Genomic DNA, 22072 nt, shown 5'->3' with positions numbered 1-22072 from the left:
TCTTCCAATCCATGAGCATGAAACGTTTTTCCATTTCTTTGTGTCTTCCTCAATTTCTTTCATGAGTATTTTATAGTTTTCTGAGTACAGATCCTTTGTCTCTTTGGTTAGATTGATTCCTAGGTATCTTATGGTTTTGGGTGCAATTGTAAATGGGATCGACTCCTTAATTTCTCTTTCTTCTGTCTTGTTGTTGGTGTATAGGAATGCCACTGACTTCTGTGCATTGATTTTATATCCTGCCACTTTACTGAATTCCTGTATGAGTTCTAGCAGTTTTGGGGTGGAGTCTTTGGGGTTTTCCACATAAAGTATCATATCATCTGCAAAGAGTGAGAGTTTGACTTCTTCTTTGCCGATTTGGATGCCTTTGATTTCTTTTTGTTGTCTGATTGCTGTGGCTAGGACTTCCAATACTATGTTGAATAGCAGTGGTGATAGTGGACATCCCTGCCGCGTTCCTGACCTTAGGGGGAAAGCTCTCAGTTTTTCCCCATTGAGAATGATATTCGCTATAGGTTTTTCATAGATGGCTTTTATGATATTGAGGTATGTACCCTCTATGCCTATACTCTGAAGAGTTTTGATCAAGAAAGGATGCTGTACTTTGTCAAAAGCTTTTTCTAGCATGTTTCTTCTTAAGATCTTCCAATCACAGCAGACATTTCTGCCTCAGGGTAATTACAACACAACACAATGGATCTTAAAACTTGTAAAAATATCAGAACCACCTGGGGGGCTTTAAAATCCACACCCCCAGATTTTCTAAGGTCTGGGTGAGGGAGGGGGCTGGAAATTTGCATATCTAATGAATATCTAATGAATGCCTAGGTAATGTTGATCAGGGGACCACACTTTAAAGACTGCTGGGCTAATATTTAAAATAAATGAAGATTTTTTTTTTAACCTAATCTATTTATTTGACAGAGAGAGAGACACAACGAGAGAGGGAACACAAGCAGGGGGAGCAGGAGAGGGAGAAGCAGGCTTCCCGCCAAGCAGGGAGCCGGATGCGGGACACGATCCCAGGACCCCAGAATCATGACCTGAGCCGAAGGCAAACGCTTAATGACTGAGCCATCCAGGGGCCCCTAAGTGAAGATGTTTTGCTGAGTTCCTTTTATCTCCATCGATGAGGAATATAATTAAAAGGGAAAATGGAAGCGAAACACTAAAAGAATAGATTGAAGTATGAGAGGACATTCCCCAAAGAAAATACATTCATATTTTGAAGCCTGAATAAATAATATACTGGACTTCCAGAGATAAATTTTGATATGATCTCAAAGTCCATGTCAGTAACCTTTAAAGAATTATGAGGCATAGCAGTGAAATCAGAGTGATGGGAATTGAGGTATTTTGCAATTTTAAAGATGAGCCCCTAATCGATTCAATGCATGATGTAATGGTAAACTTTGAAGTAATACAATTAATACAAGATACATATACAAATATTTTACTATCAGTTTGTGATTATTTTAAAAGTTATGTAAGTTAAAATATTATATATTAATATATGTTAATATAAATATATGATATATATTTTTATTTAAATACATATTGATTATTTAGTATATTAGCTTATGTGCTATATTATTTATTACTTAATGTAATGTACTATTTGATATATTTAATATATTAGTTAATATATTTAATACATTATTTAAACTATATACTCCAAATAACTAGAATCCATTCTGGTTTCATTTAGAACAACAAATACTAAACTAACAGTCTATTTTTATAGATGTACTAGACTGGTATTATTAGGAAATGTTATACATATGTAATATCTCGATTTCTGAGTAGAATTTGCACACTTCTCATAGTTTTGTATAATATGATGTAGTACTAAGATGGTGAAGCATTTCTATTTGCTCCTGTGTGGGGCGACCCCATTGAGGATGGGGGGCTAGCAGTGCGGGAGGTGAAGGATTCACCCAGGGCAGAACAAAAGAGAGAGAAGTTTTTTGACTACACTGCAAGGGAGCTGTGGGCCCGACAGCAAAGGAGAGATTGCCAGGGACAGTGGTGAGGACCCACAGTTACAGGGCAGAGTGGGGGAGGCATGGGGAGGTATTAAACATTCCCCTTTTTGTTAACTTTTTGTTAACTGTGCCTAGTTCTAAGCAGCCCACTGGTTAGTTAGGGCTCCCCACCCTAGATGGGCCACTTTGTCATGTTGATTATTCTAGATAAAAGTTACTTAACAGGCCCTCTGTGCAAGAAGGACACTCTGACCCTCTGACCCTCCTCTGTCCCCTGAAAGCAGGAAAGAAATCTCCCAGAAAGTTGCCCTCCCTGTGCCAGGAGGTGGAGAGACAGCCTTCTCACCAGAGGCAGGGAATCCGGGGCCAAGAGGGCTGTAGAGACAATCCTTGTTCCTTCTCACTAATGACTACTGAGCCCAAATCCTGTTTAGAATTCCTCACTACTTGAAGTTCCCAAAGTTCAGTTTTCTTTGTCCTGTCAAATCCTCATAGATTTATCGTCTCTTTGTCTAAAAAGTATAAACAACTGTCTGCCTTGGTCATTTCTTTAGGGCTCAATTTCATAATTGGGCCTCTATGTGCCCAGAATAAAACTTTGTTTTTTTTGGTTCTTGTTTTTTTCTCTTGTTAATCTGTCTCCTGCTGATTTAATTCTTAGTCCAGCTGGGAGAACTTGAGGGTAGAGAAGAATTTTCCTTCCCTTTCCAGCACTCTCCCAGAAAAGGACCTCAAACAGTGGGTTTGCATTTTCTTTACTTGCCACTCTTCAGTTGAGCCCCGGAGCCAGACCACCGAGAACCTCAGGCAGGGTGTACTGCATACTGATAGGCGTGTATATTTGTGGTAATAATGATTATCATATTTAATGTAAACAATGGACATAAGTGTGACTATGTCTATATTTAAATTACACACAAATACACAAATTCAACTGTCTTTCTGAAGCAGGAGAGCTAGGTTCTTGTCTCACAGTGTCAAAGAATGAATCTCGCCGACAGAGGAGTGAATAAAGCGATAGCAGTTTATTAAGCGAAGATAATAGAAGTTTATTTATTATTATTATTTTTTAAGATTTTATTTATTTATTTGAGAGAGAGAATGAGATAGAGAGAGCATGAGAGTGGGGAGGGTCAGGGGGAGAAGCAGACTCCCTGCTGAGCAGAGAGCCCGATGAGGGACTCGATCCCAGGACTCCAGGATCATGACCTGAGCCGAAGGCAGTCGCTTAACCAACTGAGCCACCCAGGCGCCCAATGATAATAGAAGTTTATTAAGTGAAGATACAGAAAAAGCTCTCAAGAGTGAGATGGGTCCCGACAGGGTTGCCAATGAGGGCTTTTAGTGTTGGTCTTTTATAGAAAGCTAACCAGGGAACTTAAATCCTTTTAATGTTTCTATTGATATCACCATTGATCAAGGACTATCAATAACACCTTCAATGGCTTACTTCCTTTTTACCGTCTGGCTATTCCTTGTTGGTCACAGGTGATTATCAAAAAAAGACACTCACCCCACACATCTAGGGCAGGGTGGTTCCTTTTGTTCCCAGATCTCTGGTTTTTGTCCTAAAAGTCCTTTATATGAATTTCCTTGAAGATGAACCATTTTACAAGAGAATAAGAACAGTGGTTTTCCTACACCTCCACATTTTTTGGATTTCTGTAAGCCTGATCACATAGCCCCATATCTATCTCTCCCTACCTAGCCCCGCCTGTCCCTTACTCATTTCTAATTACTATCTATATGGTTCTAATGTTCATTCACCTTTTAAAAACTATATTGAATATATGAATTGCTTGTATCTGCACAAAATTGTTTCAAACAGGAAAATGTATTTAGTTTAAAAATTCTAATGGCGAAGGTAAAAGGAGGTAATTTTGTCCTAAAAAAGATGTTTATTTGGAAAGAAATGGCTTGAGATAAAATCTGAATGCAAAAGAAAGTTGTAGAAAGTTTGTGATGGGAAATCCTTGGAAAGGAATTTTTGGTGTGGTCAGAACGGACTAACATTGAAATGAATGTATTTTAAAAGTACATTGGTATAACATGGAAAGTCTCTTTTCAAAAAGTTTTCTTGAATTGTTGGTCTGCTCTTGATAAGAAAATGTAAACAAAGTTTTTTTCTCTTTTGTCTGCCCAGAAAACCAGTTTCTGTGTTTTTGCCTTTATCAGGTCTTTGATGATCCCTAATCCTATTTAGGCATGTGTTTTAAAACTTCTTAAGATTTTAGCAAACTTCCCCAAGATTTAAATCGTAAACAAGTCTCATTGACTAATTAGGCTTGTTTGTTTGGCATGTTACCTTCTGGTAAAAGGTCATCATCACTCAATATTTTGATTATTAAAGTGTTATGTGTCACAGAAATACCCGGATTTCCTTGCCAGCTAAGTTGTAACCTCTCATCAGATGTTTAACCATGTCCATTTTTGAGTCTTGTCGTTTATAGTTACTGTTCTTATTCTCTTGTAAAATGGTTCATCTTCAAGGAAATTCATATAAAGGACTTTTAGGACAAATACAGGTTTTTGACATCTTAAATTCTAAAACTGAAATGGGACAGAATTTCCAGAACTAACTAAAAAGCTGCATTCCCACTGAACCAGAAATAGTAACATGGGACTAAATATAAACTAAGAAGATTAGATTATGGTTTTGTGACTCTTATTTAAAACATTGCTGATTCTCTAGTGCTTACTCATCCAGATTAAGGAAACTTTCCCTTAACATCTATGACTTAACGGAGACGTGATAAAGTATTCATCTGTGAACAAAGCATTTACCTTTTCTCTCTACCTGAACCCTCTGATTGAAAAGGTCTCAGTAAATGTTCTTTCTTCCATGGCAATCATAGTCATTTGCATAAGTTCAATAAGAATCTGTTCTCCATGTAACAGGACACCATTGGAAATGTTGGTTATTTTACCAAAGGCTTTGACTGGAATGTCATATTTGAGAAAGACATGCATAGACTCAGATATGACCAAACAGCTTTAAGGAACTAAGGTTGACTTTATGAAACCTGGAGCCATAAAGCCCCTTGAAACTGTTGGCCTGATACCTTGCTTACAGAGTTCCCAGCAGCCTCACCAGGTGAGTAGAGAATGTCACTTCCTGGCAGGTGCAGGAACCTCAAGATACACTGGGGGCCTCATGAAGAGGAATCCGCCCACATCTACGGGTATTGCAGGCATGTCTGATGGCAAGTGCTTGGCTTGGCTTCTGGCCAGGAGAGGCTACTAAAAGTTCAACCTAGAGATTCCTTATAAAAGTTCAAGCAAAGCAGATTCTAAAAGATCTATATGATCAATCATTCTTGCTGAGCTTATGTAAATAATTAAACCAAGTTTGTTAAAACTGGACTTGTTCTGCAAATGAATTAGTCTTGATTTGGCTATCTCTAGAAATGAGGATTACTGTAGAGAGAAAAATTATGTTTCAATAACCCACCTTTGTGGATGTTAAATCCTAGATCTGATGGTCTTTAAATGTTGTTTGCTTAAGCTAGACAACTTGACGTAAACTTCAGACAAATACCTTTTCTATTTCTACAATATATCATGTTTAGATAATCTTCATGCTTTTTATTCTGCGAGGATAATAACAGGACCCCATGTGCCTATGATTATTTAATCATAGCTGGAAAATGGGATTGATTCCCCAACGATTGTATAACTCCACTAACACCTTGACCAATTTGTGTGGCTGGGATGATAAAATTTTTCCTTAAAAGCCAGAGCACATCCCACTCCATGGGGTTGACTATGGACTTGTGGAGATAATGGATGACCCCACTTTCTTTACGATTGGATTGGATACTGTACCTGGGGTTGCCCTTATCTCTTGACAAGTCTTCTCCCACTTGCCAGTGATTCCTTGTAATTAGGATATTGTTACGGCTGGGCCTCAAACAAAGCGGTCTTCTTGATGGTTTCATCCCTCATAGTCCTAGTTATCCTAGAAGCCACCCCTATTGAGGTACAATTACAAACAAAGGCTTTAGCCAAGCATGCAGCAGTGTTTCTGGTAAAAGGAACCTCAAAGCTCGCTATGGGACAGCAATGACTATGAAGTCATGTAATGACTATGAAGACTGGAATGACTTCACATCGGGTCCACAGTGTCTTATGGATCAAAGGCCACCAATAGACGAGGAGAGGCAATGCTTACAGGTACGCCTGAAGTAATACTTAACACCTGGCCGCTACCCTTATGCCCAGACCTGACCATCATATTTTATAGAACACAACTGTTCAGAAGTTATTGATCTTGTCTATTCTAGTCGACCAAATTTAAGATGCCCTTATTGAAAGTGCAGGCGACAGTTGGTTTACTGATGGTAGTGGTTTCATGGAGAAGAAGGGTAAGAAAAGCTGGGTATGCTATCGTCAGTCGAAGTCAGACTGTTGAGGCCAAAGCCCTGTCAGCAAACACGTCTGCCCCCAAAGCAGAATTAATAGCACCCAACTGTGCTTTGCAAGTGGCAAAAGTCTTAGAAATTAATATTTATACTGACTCCCCAAAATGCCTTTCTAGTCTTACATGCCCATGGAGCAATTTTAAGGAGGGGATTATTATCAAGCCACAACTCCCCGATCAAAAATGGGCCTGAAATTCACACAAATTCAAAGGATGGCCCTCCAAAACCGAATAGCCCTTAAAGGCCTGACTGCAGTTCAAGGAGGCCCAGTATTAGATGGCTGGCTCCTGGCTGGCACCCAACGGCTATGCAGCTCTAACCTGTGGCCACGGCTTCCCCCAGGCTGGATAGGCCACTGTACTCTGGGTTCTGCCTAGATGCAAGGACGCATTATTAAAGCCATTATACCAACCCAGCCAACCTTCCAAATTTAAAACCATGGTGGACATGCTCTGTGTCTCATTGGTATAACCACCTAACATCCATCTTTGTTCCCTCTCTGAGACTGGAGGATGTTGTTTGGCATGTGGAAGCTCTTAATAAGTACATGGTCAGAGCCCTAAATGACACTCAAAATAGCATTTCTCTATTAAATACTAAAGTAATACAAATGCATGAATATAAAACTTGCACTATCATAAAAACAATGCTGCATATACATTCCAGATAACCACAAAAATATTTCTGGGTTTCTAACTCAAATTGGCACTTTAAATGATCTCTTTAATGATTGGTTAAAACTCCTGGACTGGAGGAAATTTATCAAAGGTCAACTATCAAAGACCTTTTATTCAGACTTCTCTTTCTCATTACAATATTAACCTTGTTTTGTTGCCATTTCCGGTGTCCCCGTGCCTAGGGTCAAGACTCCTTCACTGCCATAACTTCCAGCTGACAGATGATCTTTTCTACTCAAGGAGGTTCAAACATGTTGACGGCATTGGAATCAGCTCCCCCCCTTTCATTGCTCCCCAACTGACCAATATTCACCCAGAGGTAGAGACATCTCTATGCCCCTATTCGGCAGGAAGACGTTACAGAAGATGAGACATTCCACCTTTGAACCTTACAGATTTTTTTTTTATAAAGATTTTATTTATTTATTTGAGAGAGAGAATGAGATACAGAGAGCATGAGAGGGAGGAGGGTCAGAGGGAGAAGCAGACTCCCTGCCGAGCAGGGAGCCCGATGTGGGACTCGATCCAGGGACTCCAGGATCATGACCTGAGCCGAAGGCAGTTGCTTAACCAACTGAGCCACCCAGGCGCCCGAACCTTAAAGATTTAAGGGTCAAAATTGTTCAGGGGGGGAAATGATGAGGGAGCAGAAGGCTGGCTGAAGGCAAAGCACAAGCTGACACCCTGCAATGGCCCCCCATCCCCCACTCCTGGGTGGGACATGTGTGTCATTCTTCCAGGAATCTCCCAACTAAATGTTAATACCTTGCTGGAAGGGGCAAAGAACCTTAACTTGACAATGGCAAGGTCTTCAGTATCTGGTAGGTCCTCTTTAGCATATGAAAGTCCTTTTGAAAACCTCCCTTTTCCTTACTTCCCCTAACTCCCAAGTATATACTCACCACTCCTCAAGACCCCGGTGCAACTCTTTCTGCTCACAGGTCCTGAACCCGTGTTTTAATAAACCACCATTTTGCACACAAACACACACACACATTTAAGGACAATAAATAGTGATGATGCTTAGGTAGGGGTAGGAATAAAGTTGGATTCTTGTTCATTTGATTAAGAATCTAAAAGTTCTCAAAGTTAATGTTATTCTTCTTTCTTTGGGGGTTTTTGGTTACATCGCCCTGATGGTATGGATGCTGTCAAAGGTTGAATGATGACTCTGGAAAGATATGTTCACTTCCTAATGCCCAGAACCTGTGAATGTGACATGTGACATTCTCTGGCAAACGAGGTGATGAAGTCAAGAATCTTGAGAGTGGTAGTTATCCTGGATTATCTGGGTGGGCTCTAAGTGCATCACGGGTGTCCTCCTGAGAGAGGCAGAGAATGGACCAGGGCACACGGAGGAGGGGATACGAAGCCAGGAGAGCGGGCAGTGGGATGACAAGTCAAGGAGTCATACCGAGGCATGCCGGCAGCTCCTGGAAACAAAAGGAACGAGGAACAGATCTCCTCCCTAGCCCCACCGCTTCCGGAGGGAGGGACCTTACGGACTCCATGATCTCCAGAACTATGAGATCATCAGTTTCTGTTATTTTAAGCCACCAAGCTCCTGATAATTTGTTATGGCAGCCCCAGAAACAAATACAGTTGACTTCTCTGCTGCATCCTGTATTAACATAGTCCACATATCACAGATGTCATCTTCAGGAAGTTATTTCTTATACCAAATCCCGCTTAGATTGCTACGGAGACAGCCATAGACTTTCCAGGCTGGAAGGGATCTTACAAGCCATGCAGTCCAGCTTCCCTCCAGTACTTGCAAACCCTACCTCCACAGAGAGGTTTACCCACTCGAGCCATCCCGTTTTTTCCTGGGGTAGCTTCTGCTCAGCCCTTTCCTGAGAAGCCACGAGAATGCTTCCAACGGCTTCCATGTGACATTCGCCCAAACACTTGGTTGTGTCTACAATTTTCTCTCCATCTGCTTTTGTTCCTTTGGTCATTAACAGAAATGGTTATGAAAAATGTGATTTAACTATAAGAATTCCTAAAACAGAATTTGAAGAGGAAAGGCATTAGGTAGATTATGTAATCCAGTCTCTGTTTTATGTATGTTTCTATTTACCCACATTGCCAGAAGGGTTCACTGCGTCATCACCATGTAATGTCAATCTTTTGGGAGTCCCGTCTTATATCATGCTAAAATCTGCTTTGTTTTAACCCATCAGTAGGAATTCTAACTTTTATGGAACAAACTATGCTCTGTGCATGACTGCCCTTTACCTATTTATTGTTTTAAGTTTTATTTATTTAAGCAATCTTTACACCCCACATAGGGCTCAAACTCACAACTCTGAGATTGAGTCATACACTCTTCCAACTGAGCCAGTCAGGCCCCCCATGACTCCCTTTTAAATACATGAAGATAACTGTTGCATCATGCTTTAACATAGCATAGTCTACCCATGTTAAACACATCTGTGCCTTCCATGATTCTTCAAAGGTGAGTCCTGGAACTGAAGCCAGTAATGAAGCCAATAATTATGTGCTTTATTGACAGTATGCTCCCAGGTGAGACGTTATGGGACCTCCCTGCTACTCATATTCCTACTAGCCTGTAGTACATGGCTCAGGTCATGATCCCAGGATCCTGGGATCGAGTCCTGGGTCAGGTCCCTGCTCAGTGGGAAGCCTGCTTCTCCCTCTCCCACTCCCCCTGCTTGTGTTCCCTCTCTCACTGTGTCTCTCTCTGTCAAATAAATAAATAAAAATCTTTTTAAAAAATGTTTTTATAAAAAAATAATAATAAATAAAATAACCAGTATGACAAAGTTGCCCATCTTGGGGCAGCCTGCCCTTAGCCCCCAGAGCAGTCTTTTTTTTTTTTTTTTTAATTTTATTTATTTATTTGAGAGCGAGAACACAAGCAGGGGGAACATCAGAGGGAGAGAGAGAATCCCAAGCAGGTTCCACGCCCAGCACGGAGCCCTACACAGGGCTGGATGGTGGGATCTCACGATCCTGAGATCAGAGCTGAGCTGAAACCAAGAGTCAGGTGCTTAACTGACTGTGCCACCCAGTCACCCAGGAGCGAGGTTCTTGCTAGCTGTTCCTTGGTCAGGAATTAAGTCTTGGTGTTCTATACATCAGGCACTTGTGGGAAGTCAGTCTCTAGCGTCTTAAGTTCCCTTCTAAAGATGCAATGCAGGAGAGTCTCCGTTTCATCCCCTCCAGTTCTGTTTTAGAGTGAAATCCTTTCTCAGGGACAAGGGTTTGAATGTCACCACTGGCCAAGGGTCTTGGACTTTTGAGACCAAAGATGCATATTCCCTGATCTCTGGGATTTTCACTTCCCTGTCCATCAGCTTCCCTCCTTAGGTGAGCCTCCTTCACCCTGTAAATGCACACTGTTTTCCACCTCTGAGCCCATGTCTCTCTGTCTTAGAGGAGCTCCTACTAGCCCCCAAGAGGCGGCAAACCTCTCCTCCACATTTTTGTAGCCAACCTGATTCTCCCTGGATCATCCTTGTAAGGGTGACAGAGGCACCTTTCACGCCCAGCCTTGCTCCTTGGTCTCTAATCTCTGGAGTCTCACTACAATGGGGAGATTTGCAAGGTTTGCAGCTACTCCCCAGATCCCCAGGAGGCAAGAAGTTGTCCTTTAAAGTCATATACCCTCTCTGTACCTGGAAGAACAGGATGACCCAATGTCTAGACACAGACTTAAATCTGCATAACAACCATACCCTTGTTTACTCTGCCTGAAAATTTCCCATAACTGGCTCCCCTCCCAGTCCCCAACAGTGGCTCTTTTGTCTTTAGCTGGAGAGGTATTTAAGGTGGTGGCTTGAGCCATTTTGGGGAGTTTTCGTGGGTCTCTCCCAAGTATCCAGGGGGTATCCACATCATGCTTGTTTGTTTTTCTCCTGTTAATCTGTCTTTTTATTACAGGGGTGTCTCAGCCAAGAACCTAGAAGGGTAGAAGCTATGAAAATTAATAAAAGGAAGTATCTTTAAGAATGGAGTCAGAGGGCCAGCAGAGGGCGCTCTCACGCCCAGCGCGCCCGGTCAGTTTCAGATGCAACAGAAAGACCTTGCAGGTGGCTTTACTACCCCAGCAGGAGGAAAAAAGCCTTCCTCCCCTCCATCGCTTACAGCCCAGTCAATGAGAGACTATCTCAACTCAGCTGATGAAAAGCTAGTACACTTTGAAATCTCAGGTTGCTCCAGTGAACTTTTAGTTTATAACAACCTTCCCAAATTCCCCGATCCTCTACAAAAGGGCGTTTTCCTTTGCCCATGGCTTTGACTGTCCCAGACTGCAAGTCTCTGGCTATTGCTAAGTGAACCCATTTTTGCTGGTAAAATAACTGGCAGTCATATTTTTAAGGTTAAGGAGGAGATTAGTTTTCCTCTCCTACGTGTAGGACAGCGGTGAGACCTTGGTGAAGTGAGTAAGGGAGAGAGGGGTGGGAGACGGATTAGAGGTAGAGGTATGAAGGGGATCAGAACCTGCTACCCCAAAACATGCCAGATTAGATATGGGTTATGTTGAGCTGAAGGCAACTGAGACTCAAAAGAGGCAGAAAGACACCTCCTTGGAACTCCCTTATCTGACTAAAAGCAGACAATTCTGAGAAATGAGGTCTGCCAGAAATCCCTTCTCTGGGGGAATTTTATGGCCATGAGGCAGTTGGAAAGTCAGCACCGAGATGAGTCTGCACAAACTTTACTAACATAACCCTTATCGTCTATTAATTTCCCCATATATTTCCTTCCCACAATTCACAGCTCCCAGAAGCCAAGCCCCTCTTTCCTTTGTCAGCTCATTTCTCCACAATTTTTCACCCTTTGTTAAAATGGAATGTCAGCTTCCAAGGCTAACTGCTTCCTTGGATTTTTCATTTCTTTTCTGTGGAGTCCCCATGCACATAAAGTTGAAAATAAAATCTGTATGCCTTTTCTCCCGTTAATGTCTTTAATTGGCACATTCTAGCAACTGAACCTAAGAAGGTAGAGGAAAAGTTTCCTCCCTACAGGAAGGATGGGTCACTGTAGGATTTGTTTTTTATGGTGGGTAAGATGGTCTGAATAAAGGAGGGACATGATAGACTATAGTACAAACAGGGCAGAAGCAGGGAAAGCAGTCAGCAACATTTGCAATAATTGACTAAGAGATGCTGGTAGTATGGACCAGGGTGTAATGATAGATGTGGTGAGCGGTGGTGAGATTCTGGGTACTGTTAGATGATAAAAATTCAGCTAAATAAATGTGAAGATCTAATTGGCTTTATTAAATGATTCATGAATTGGGCAGCATCCCATCTAGCAGATAGAGGGGAACTCCACTGAGCTAAATTAAAGAAAGGTTTTTCAAAAGTAAAAATGAACTATTGGAACTTCATCAAGATTAAAAAAAAAAACAAAAAAACTTCTACACAGCGAAGGAAACAATGAACAAAACTAAAAGGCAACCCGTGGAATGGGAGGAGATATTTGCAAATGACGTATCTGATAAAGGGTTAGTATCCAAAATCCATAAAGAACTAATAAAACTGAACCCCCCCAAAACAAATAATCCCAGTTTAGAAATGGGTGGAAGACATGAGTAGACACTTTTCCAAAGAAGACATCCAGATGGCTGACAGACACACAAAAAGATGCTCAACATCACTGATCATCAGGGAAATACAAATCAAAACTATGATGAGATAGTCACGCCTGTCAGAATGGCTAAAATTAACAACACAAGATGTTGGCGAGGATGCAGGGAAAGGGGAATCCTCATGCACTGTTGGTGGGAATGCAAACTGGTGTGGTCGCTGTGGAAAACAGTATGGAGGTTCCTCAAAAACTTAAAAATAGGGCACCTGGGTGGCTCAGTTGGTTAAGTGACTGCCTTCGGCTCAGGTCATGATCCTGGAGTCCCAGGATCGAGTCCCGCATCGGGCTCCCTGCTCAGCGGGGAGTCTGCTTCTCCCTCTGACCCTCCCCCCTCTCATGTGCTCTCTCTCTCTCTCTCATTCTCTCTCTCAAATAAATAAATAAATAATCTTTAAAAAACAAAACAAAACAAAACTTAAAAATAGAGCTATAGTCCAGCAATTGCACTACTAGGTATTTATCCAAAGGATACAAAAAAAGATACAAAGGAGTACAAGCACCCTGATATTTATAGCAGCATTATCAACAATAGCCAAACTATGGAGAGAGCCCAAATGTCCATTGACAGATGAATGGAAAAAGAAGATGTGGTATATATATATATATATAACGGAATATTACTCAGACATCAATAAGAATGAAATCTTGCCATTTGCAACGACGTGATGGAGTTGGAGTGTTTTATGCTAAGCGAAATAAGTCAGTCAGAGAAAGACAAATACCATATGATTTCACTCATATGTGGAATTTAAGCAAGAGAAAAGATGAACATATGGGAAGGGGGGAAGGAGAGAGGGAAACAAGCCATAAGAGACTCTTGAGGATAGAGAACAAACTGAGGGTTGATGGAGGGAGAGGTGTGGGGGATGGTCTAGATGGGGGATGGGCATTAAGTTGACCATGGCCTTAATGATGTGTGAGGGGCACTGGGTGTTATATGTAAGTGATAAATCACTAAATTCTACTCCAGAAACCGATCTTGCACTGTATAACTAAAATTTAAAATTAATTTAAAATTAAAGAAAGGTTTTTAAAGGCAGAGAGAGGGCATTAAAAAAAGAAGGAAGGAATTTATTAGCAAGGAATGCATTGTTTAGGCAAGGCCGCCCTCCTAAGGGGAGCGGAAGGAGTCTATAGTAAATTCCCTAGTATTGACCAGGAAATCCTGTGTTGACTGGTTGAAGGTTACATTCCTGGAGGGTGAAACTGCAGTTGGTTTAGGGATTAAGTCTTGGTTTCCTGATTTGGAGCTTTAACCTCAGTGATGCCATTTGGGGCCTGTGGTGGTGGTTGCTTTTTAAACAATCTAATTGGCTTTCTTAAGTGATTCATGGAGTGGGGAGCATCCTACCCAGCAAGTAGAGGGGAGCTCTGGGGAGGTGTACGAAATGGGAGGCTTTTACAAGAGGGAGGGTGGGATAAGTAAGTTATTAGCAAAAGAAAAGAAAAGATTGTCACAGGCAAGGTCACTTCCCTTAGGGGGAAAAGCAGAGGGTTTTATCCTGCAGATTACCTTCTTTTGCTTTGCCGTTAAGGATGGAGAGGCCCAGGGGGCAGACTACCTCACTAGTGCGGACGAGGAAGTTCCTGGCTGACCGCGTAAGACTGCATTTCTGGGGGAGGTCAGAACTGCAATCGGGTTAGTTATGAAGCCCAGGTTTGGTGACCTGGCCCAAGGGACACCATCTGGGGCCTGTAGTTTTCTTTTTAATGGTATATTTTGAAGTGTGAACTGGCACTGTTTACTGATAGATTAGACATGGCCTAATCTCTAAAGAAAAGACGGGAGTCAAAACTAATTCCGGTTTCCAGATATCCTTTCCTCAAGTCTGCGGGGGTGACATGAAGGGGAGCAGAATCTGCCACCCCAAAATACGCCATTGTGACACACTGGTTTTGTTTTTTTTTAGTTAAAGCTACTTGAGAAACAGCCAGTGCAAGAAGGATAGTCTGACCCTGCTTGTCTCCCTGAAAACAAGAGATAAGTCTCCCATGTGAAAGGTACCCTCCCTGTACCAGCAGGGTACAAGGCATCTTTATCACTAGAGATAGGGAATCTAGGGCTGTTAAAAAGAAAACCACAACTGAGGGATAGCAGAATAATCCACACCGAAATACACTGATTGTTTTTTTTTTTGAGAAAAAGCAGACCCAGAAGCTCTAAAAACAGAGTAGAAGGTACCCTTTTGTAAAGATGATTTACATTTAGAAGAGAAATCTCCATTTGTAAGGGTGACTCCCTGTCTATACCGGGAAGAGAGTGATGACTGTAAATCACTAGAAATTCTATGGGGGAGGTGGGGAGGGGAGGCCCCAGACTTAAGTCTGTATAGCAACTGTACTGTGCTTTGCCTGGCAACTTCCCATAACTGCCTCTTTCCCACCCTCACCTCAACATCTTTAGCCGAAGTGGCTTGGGCCGTTCTGGGGAGTTTTCCTAAGTACAGCTCTCTCCTATGGAGACCTGAGGTATACCTGTTATTAAACTCGCTTGTTTCTTCTTGTTCATCTGTTTTGTAATGGGGGGGGGGGGCGCTCAGCCAAGAGCAATGAAAGATAGAGGGAAAGTTGTTTTCCTCCCCAACAGAGCCTATATCAATAGGGGTAGAGAGAAAGTCAAGTTAATAATAATGCAATATGTTTCCTCTCTCTGTCTTGTCAGTTCACAGATGTATCGTTTCTTTGTCTGAAAGGTATACAAGCTCCCTGCTTTGGTCACTTGGTTGAGTCTCGTATTTTGATGGGGCTCCCATACTAAGAGATTAAATTCGTTTTTCTCCAGTGCCTCGGTCTTACGTCAGTTTGATTATTAGGCCAGCCAAAGAACCAACGCGGTAAGGGGGAGCATGCATCCAGCCCTACACCTTGCTCCTGCCCGGTGGGATCAAGAGGAGCTGTTTTTCAGGTTTTCAGTAGTTCCTGCTTTTGAGGGACTAGGTCAACAGGAGTATGTGCCCATTTGAACCCAAGACAATATAGCCCGGGGGGTGGGGAGGGGGGCGGGCGGAGGGGGGAGATGTGATGAGTGAGGAGTCAGCCAACACGGTGCCGGGGACGGGCGCGCTCCGCACACACCATGCTGGAGAGTGCGCGCTCATTGCTCTGCTCAGCGGAGCATCTGGTAGTTGCCCGCGAGGTCTCAGCAGCTGTAGATGCAGCAGGGAGCTAAACTCACCAAATCTCTGTTGGGAGCCTCTCCTCTGGTAAGCAGACAGAAAAGAAAGGGAAACGAATGGTATGACATGGGGAACTAAATGAGGGAGAAAAAACACAAAGTAAGGAAGAGGGGTCCAAGGTGTGCGTCCTTCTGAGGGAGGGTATGGCTGCGTGAAGTAGAGTGTTCAGGAAAGGCCTCAGTGATAAGATGGCCTAGAGTTTCTGGATGAAAGACACTCCTGAGGAGGAGAGAGACTGAGGAGAGGAGAGACTCGGTGACTATTCGAGGGGAGAGCTTGGGGGTCACAAGGGAGAGACACTAAACACTTGTTGAACTGCATAGCCCTCCATGGTTGGAGCGCGCGAAGGAGGCCGGAGCAGGAATAGATGAGGGTGTGTGTGTGTGTGTGGTGGGCAGGTCGGGTCTTGTGCATGATTTTAAGGAATTCATGTTTATCTGTACCTAGTTACACACTATCTCTTTGCCTCCTGCCCCCAATCTAAGCTGAGCCCCTAAGCAGGAGCTAAAGGGGAGGCCCTGGTTCCTGGAGAGTGTAGGGGTGGGGATGGATGAATGGGCAGTGGGGTCCTTAAGAAAGACCATACTCGGTTGGTTGAGGGACTGACTGCCTTCAGCTGCGGGTCATGGTCCCGGAGCCATGGTGAGATTTTAAAGGTGTGTTTAGCTTCTGAGTTTGGCCCTTAACTTTGTCCTCACAATTGGCAGACGTCCCTGAAAAAGAAAGAGACTGTAGGAAAGTCTGCTGCAAAGGGAAATGTCGGCAGGCCCTTCTGTGTCATCTGATTCTAGTCCAATGGGGGCTATTTTGCAGCTCTGTGAACTGTAGGTAACTGATAGCAATGGAAAATAATTCGTGTCTGTAGACACGCAAATTAGTTGTGTCTCCTGATGGGACATTTTCCTCCTCCTCGGCCCACTCCCCCCTACCCACGCCCACCGCGGAAAAGCCAGTTGCGCCCCTATTTACACATGCACATCAAATTCCCTGGTCTATACGTGGCATCCCTTTGAATTCTCCTCTGACCTGGTAGTAACATCTCATCAGTTATTTCATTAAGGGGCAAAAAAAGGAGTTCATTTTTATATTCAGAGGCCCGTTATGATTGTACCTGTTCTGGTTTTTGTTTTGGAAATTACCCTTCCTTGAGACCTCTTCGGTGCCACCTCCGTAAGCACGGCAACCGCCGCCTGCGTCTCCCCCTGCCTCGCTTTTCTCCCCAGCGGCGCGCAGAGAGCGGTGCTGGGCCCCTCCCTGCGCCGCCCCGGGGGTCCCACCCCGCTGTGCCCGCCGCGTGCCCGGGGGTCCCACTGCGTCGCCCCCAGCCGTCCGGGCTCCGGGTCGCGGGATTGCCACGAAAGTGAGGTTTTCCTGGAAAATGGGGAAGAAGGATTATTACAAGGTTCTAGTCCGTAAGAGCAGAAAACGAGCTAAAAAAAAAAAAAGAAATGCGCGTGTATTGGTATTAGCGAGAAAAACAGCAGGCTAACCCTTTTCTACTCCCGGCGTTGCCCGCTTTCCACGCCAGGCATTGGTGGTTCAGTGGTAGAATTCTCGCCTGCCACGCGGGAGGCCCGGGTTCGATTCCCGGCCAATGCAACGGTCTGTGTGTTTTTTGTTTTTTTTTTTTCCTCCTCCCCCCCTTTTGAATCCTTTCAGATCGTTTTGAAATTGCCCCCGTGTAGTCGTAGGATCCCTTCCTCGTGCGGCTTCTGAGGCTGCTCACCCCCCTGGGACTCAGGCGGGACGCAGAGCCGCTTCCGCGGAGGTCAGTGGCGCAGGCTGGCGGCCGCTCTTTCCCCGACAGGGGCATCGGTTTCCTGCTTTCAGAGTGTGTGGAGTCGGTGTGCTCTGGACTCATTCTGTTGTTGGAAGCGTGGATAAAACGGATGTGCAGGCTTTGCGGAGGAAGAGAGACTAGGACAAAGGCCGCAGCCTTACGCGGAAGATGTGATAAAGGGATTACTTAGAGCCCGGCTGCCGCGGCGAGCAGAGTGGCGCAGCGGAAGCGTGCTGGGCCCATAACCCAGAGGTCGATGGATCGAAACCATCCTCTGCTAAGCGGCGTCCCGTTTTTGCTTTGTTTTTCAACCTTCCCGCCCCCCAGATTGGATGAGTTTAGAACACGGGCCTAGAATCCTCTTTCCCCTGCGTGTCTAAGGAAAGCTTTAGTAACTTTTGGACGAAAATAATCCACCAATCAGAGACCTCAAACTAACCACGGTCAGGTGACCCCTGTCGGCGAGCAGAGAATTGATTTGAACCCATCACTAGGGGAAAAAAAAAAAAAAAGCACACAGCAACTGAAGCCCTTTTTTAAACGGCAGCCCCAATCCTAGTATCTTTTTCAGGGCAACTCTACCTGAATTTGATGGGCATCTCTCCCCTTCTTGTCGGGGCCGTTGGGTGAATAATTGCTATTTGCAAGGAGCAGCTGCAGCCGGGATGAGTGGTGGATAGAGCTCGAGCCTTCTGACTCCTCGAAGTCTTCGCCTTCACTTGTAGTCCTCACTTGGAGGCTCTGGATCCAAGTCCTACATGGATGCTGACTGTTGAGATTTCCAAACCGCAGAATTTCAGAGGCCTAGTCGCTCCTTGCGTGGAGCCGTATTCCTCTTGCAGAGCTGAGTGTCCATTTGATGAGCTTTGGAGGAGGACAACGAGACTGAGACCAGCTCAGTCTTCCCCACCTTCCTTCCCGCATTCATCACCTGGAATCATCTGCACTTTATTAATATCTACAACTTACATTCTTTCTCTATCAGGCTGTAAAATAACCTAATGAGTTAAAGGCGACCAAAGACTCGCCCCTCCACAGATCACGTACCTGGAGGCTGCCTCATGGCACCACAGTGAGTCAGTGAGAGGCCACCCTGGGATCCCCTTCTTCCGCTTCCAAGTAGTTGGTAATCTGTTCTGATAGCTCACATCTCTTTTATTAATAACCCCCTTTTCCCTTTTTATTTCTCCATGTCAACATTTCATTCTCAGGCCTGCTTTTATCGGTAGGTACCGACTGGTGGAATGCCAGCACTTAACCTTGAAAACACAGACCTCTTCTAGTGCAGGACAGAGAAAGCCCCTTCTCTGCAGCTGCTGAGGAAGAGATCCTGGAGGGCTTCATAAAATGGACCTGGCCACTGATACTTCCGATGAAGGATTTTCAAAGACTGCGACTGACTTCAGATTGTATGACCTCTGAAAGTCACGTTTAAATTCTAAGTCTGCAAATGATTGTCTTTCTCTTTATTTTTTAATTTTAAATTTTTTTTAATTTAAATTTTACTTAGTTAACATACAGTGCAATATTGGTTTCTGATGTCTTTCTCTTTAAAAATATGTTGCCCTCGTCATAAGATGCTAACTGGAACTGCCTTTTCGCCTTCAAGACCTTTACCTTTGTGATATTTCTTTGTTCAGTCAGAAGACAATTTGGTTCTTATTTCTTTCATATGCATGAAGGTAAAGTAAAAAATAAAATAAAATCAGTGATTCACTAGACAGTTGATTTAAACAGAATGTGAGAGTCTGTGTCTCATTTAAATAGACAGTAGAAAATGGGCTAAAAGAGAGAAAGAAAGAGCCTGGGTTCAGGGAGCAAGGGTGGGCCGTTTGCAGAAGGGAGTCACAGTAAGAAGGGACGGAGTGGAACTTACTTTAAGATTCTTGTGGCCTCTACAGTTTCTTTCCTTTCCTTTGTGATGAGACAGGAGAGATGGGGACAATCAGCAAAAGAAAACGGAGAAAATGTTGAGACTAGACCAAAGAAAAGTAGGTAGAGAATATATCACAATAAGACAAAGGTCACATAATTAGAGAGGAAAGGGTTTATTTATCCAGGTAACTATTAAATCCATAATAAATAACTCCAAATACCTTTCACCACTTCTATTTCATTGCTGGTAGTGGCTTAAAGAATTTTAAAGTTTTCTTTTAGCTCACTTCTTTATCCATTTACTTAAATGGCACGAAATAGCTGGTGGATGCCTGGTCTCTGCCCAGAGCTGCCAAGCAAACATTCTTTTCAGGGGAGGGTTTAGGAAGCTGGAGAGACCTGGGCATGGGATCTGGGCTTTGGTGGCAGGGGAAGGACATAGGACAGCTTGTCATGGGCACAAAAATCTCTGTTAATGCCCAGAGATCTCCACCTGTGAGCTTAAGGGTTTGATGAAGCATGCAGACATGTTTTGTTTAATCTGCACTACGTTATACATTTTTTACTAGCTGCCTATACTGAAAATTTAGAATATCCCATATTAAAATGCATATCCCCTTGAAAAATGGAAAGTTTCGCTGTCCAGGGATTGCAGCTCCGCAGGGCAACGGTCAGGTGAAACCCATTGCATAGGCCTTGTGTTCTTCGGGTCTCCGACGTTCCAACTGGTCCCCTTCACGGGCAGATGCTAGCTGGCATTTTTCAATGTACAGTTGTTCTTATAGCGGCAGTAAGAGAACAGTGAAATACGCTATTAAAACCGGGAAAACAAAATTTGGTGTCAGGAGTCCGTGCGCTTCAATCAAACTAGCAAAGAGCACCTTTCTTTGTGGAGCTGAGGCCTGATTTCTAGTATCCAGCCAGTTTCGCTCTTATGGGCTGGGCCTTTGTGAGCATTTGACTTTAAACCTCTGGTTTGGGGGACAGCACAGCTGTCTCTAGTGGCAGCTTAAGCTAGATGTAGGTATTTTATGAAAGACAATCTGGAATAGAAGGTTGAGAGCAAAGCATGGAAAATGGCCTTATGTGCTGTTATGGACTGAAGCATGTTCTCTCAAAATTCACATATTTGAGTTCTAACCCCAGTGCGACTGTATTTGGACACATGGTCTTTAAGAGGTAATGAAAGTTAGATGAAGTCATAAGGAAGGTCCTAATCCTATAGGACTGATGTTCTTAGAAGAAAGGGAGAGACTCCAGAGGTGTGCAAACAGAGAAAAAGGCCACATGAGTTCTCAGGTGCAAGCCCAGGAGGGAAGCCAAGCCTGCTCACACCTTGATCTTGGACTTGAGGCCCACAGAACCCTGAGAAAACAAATACAGGTTTTTTTAAACCACCCAAATAAATGGTATTTTGTTGTGGCAACACCAGAAAACGAATGCAAGCATTTTAATAGGATGTTTGAACTTGGTTAGGCAGGGAAGTGTCAAAGAAGGACTAAGAGAAACATTTGGAAAGAAACTCTACGAGCAAAGAGCAAGAGTCAGACTTAGGGGGAAACACACATATTTAAAAGGGCAGAGGGACCTGCAAAATGACCAAGGTTACCAAGTGTATACTGACTTGTTTGGTAAAGAAAGTGCAACTTAGTTATATGTAATCATATTCCTAAATCCTGACGTGTCTTCAAAGAGCTGCCCAGCAAAATCAAGGGTATGAGTGTTCTGTCAGATGTTTAGGTTTACAGGAAACATTAAAGTATTTATACTTTGAGGACCAGAAATACAGAACAGGGTTTTTTTGTTTGTTTTAGGTTGCTGAGTATTTTGATATTTTATTTACTTATTGACATCTTTGACTCCCCTTCTTTCATGCGCACGACCGACTGATGGAGAGACTTAAATCCAGTGGCTGAAGGGAGATAGAAATAGTGACTCTATGTACCCCAGCTCACGGTCGTCTTTGGGAAGTTGAACTTCGAAGAAAACATCTCAATTCGATCTGGAAAAAGCAACGCCTTGGACCTCTGCCTCCGCTTTCTGCCACAGGATGGCAGTAGAGGGCAGTGCGCCCTAACCCGCCGCTCCGAGGGCCTCCCAAGGAAAAACATCAACGCCAGGAAGAGCGAAGAAAGAGGGAAGGAATAGGATGCAGAGTTCAAGAACACGATGAAATTAGGGAACTGCTCTCCACCAAGTAGGGTTGTTTATCGGCGAGATCTGCCGCAATCCCCAAGGCTTAACGACAGGGGCCATTGATAAAGTGTAACCAAAGGCGAAATTTCGGCTGTTGACTGCGGCAGCGCAAAACTGGATGCCTCTTTACAGAGGGCGTCAAAGAACCTATCGGCATGGTAGTGAGCCTAAATGTTTATCCAGCGTCTTACCCTTCTTCCCAGCTACCTCCCCTCTCCCAACCTAGCCCCCCCCAACACTACCAAAGGCAACCCACTACAGCCAAAATGCATCAGCTCTTCTCTGAAAGTGTAGGTGGCTCTGAAAAGAGCCTTTGGGTTGCGGTCGGCTGCAGGCGGGC

General features: G+C 43.6%; 1 protein-coding gene and 2 non-coding genes across 3 annotated transcripts in view; 2 read left to right on the top strand and 1 right to left on the bottom strand.

The window, feature by feature from the left end:
* The first annotated feature begins 17409 nt into the window (after window positions 1–17409).
* TRNAG-GCC lies at window positions 17410–17480 on the top strand. Its single transcript has one exon. It is a non-coding gene; the product is annotated as a tRNA-Gly (tRNA).
* A 389-nt stretch (window positions 17481–17869) lies between these two features.
* On the top strand, window positions 17870–17941 carry TRNAM-CAU. The gene has a single exon. It is a non-coding gene; the product is annotated as a tRNA-Met (tRNA).
* A 4065-nt stretch (window positions 17942–22006) lies between these two features.
* LOC117997523 (histone H2B type 1-C/E/F/G/I) overlaps window positions 22007–22072 on the bottom strand; it is an 881166-nt gene continuing 881100 nt past the window's right edge. Inside the window, exon 2 of the mRNA XM_034985891.1 lies at window positions 22007–22072. The gene's annotated coding sequence lies outside the window, so the exon portion shown is untranslated.

The sequence above is a fragment of the Mirounga leonina genome, unplaced genomic scaffold, assembly GCF_011800145.1.
Source record: "Mirounga leonina isolate KUSES-001 unplaced genomic scaffold, KU_Mleo_1.0 Mir_366, whole genome shotgun sequence".
NCBI classification, from domain to species: domain Eukaryota; kingdom Metazoa; phylum Chordata; class Mammalia; order Carnivora; family Phocidae; genus Mirounga; species Mirounga leonina.
This window is presented reverse-complemented; position numbering and strand designations above follow the sequence as displayed.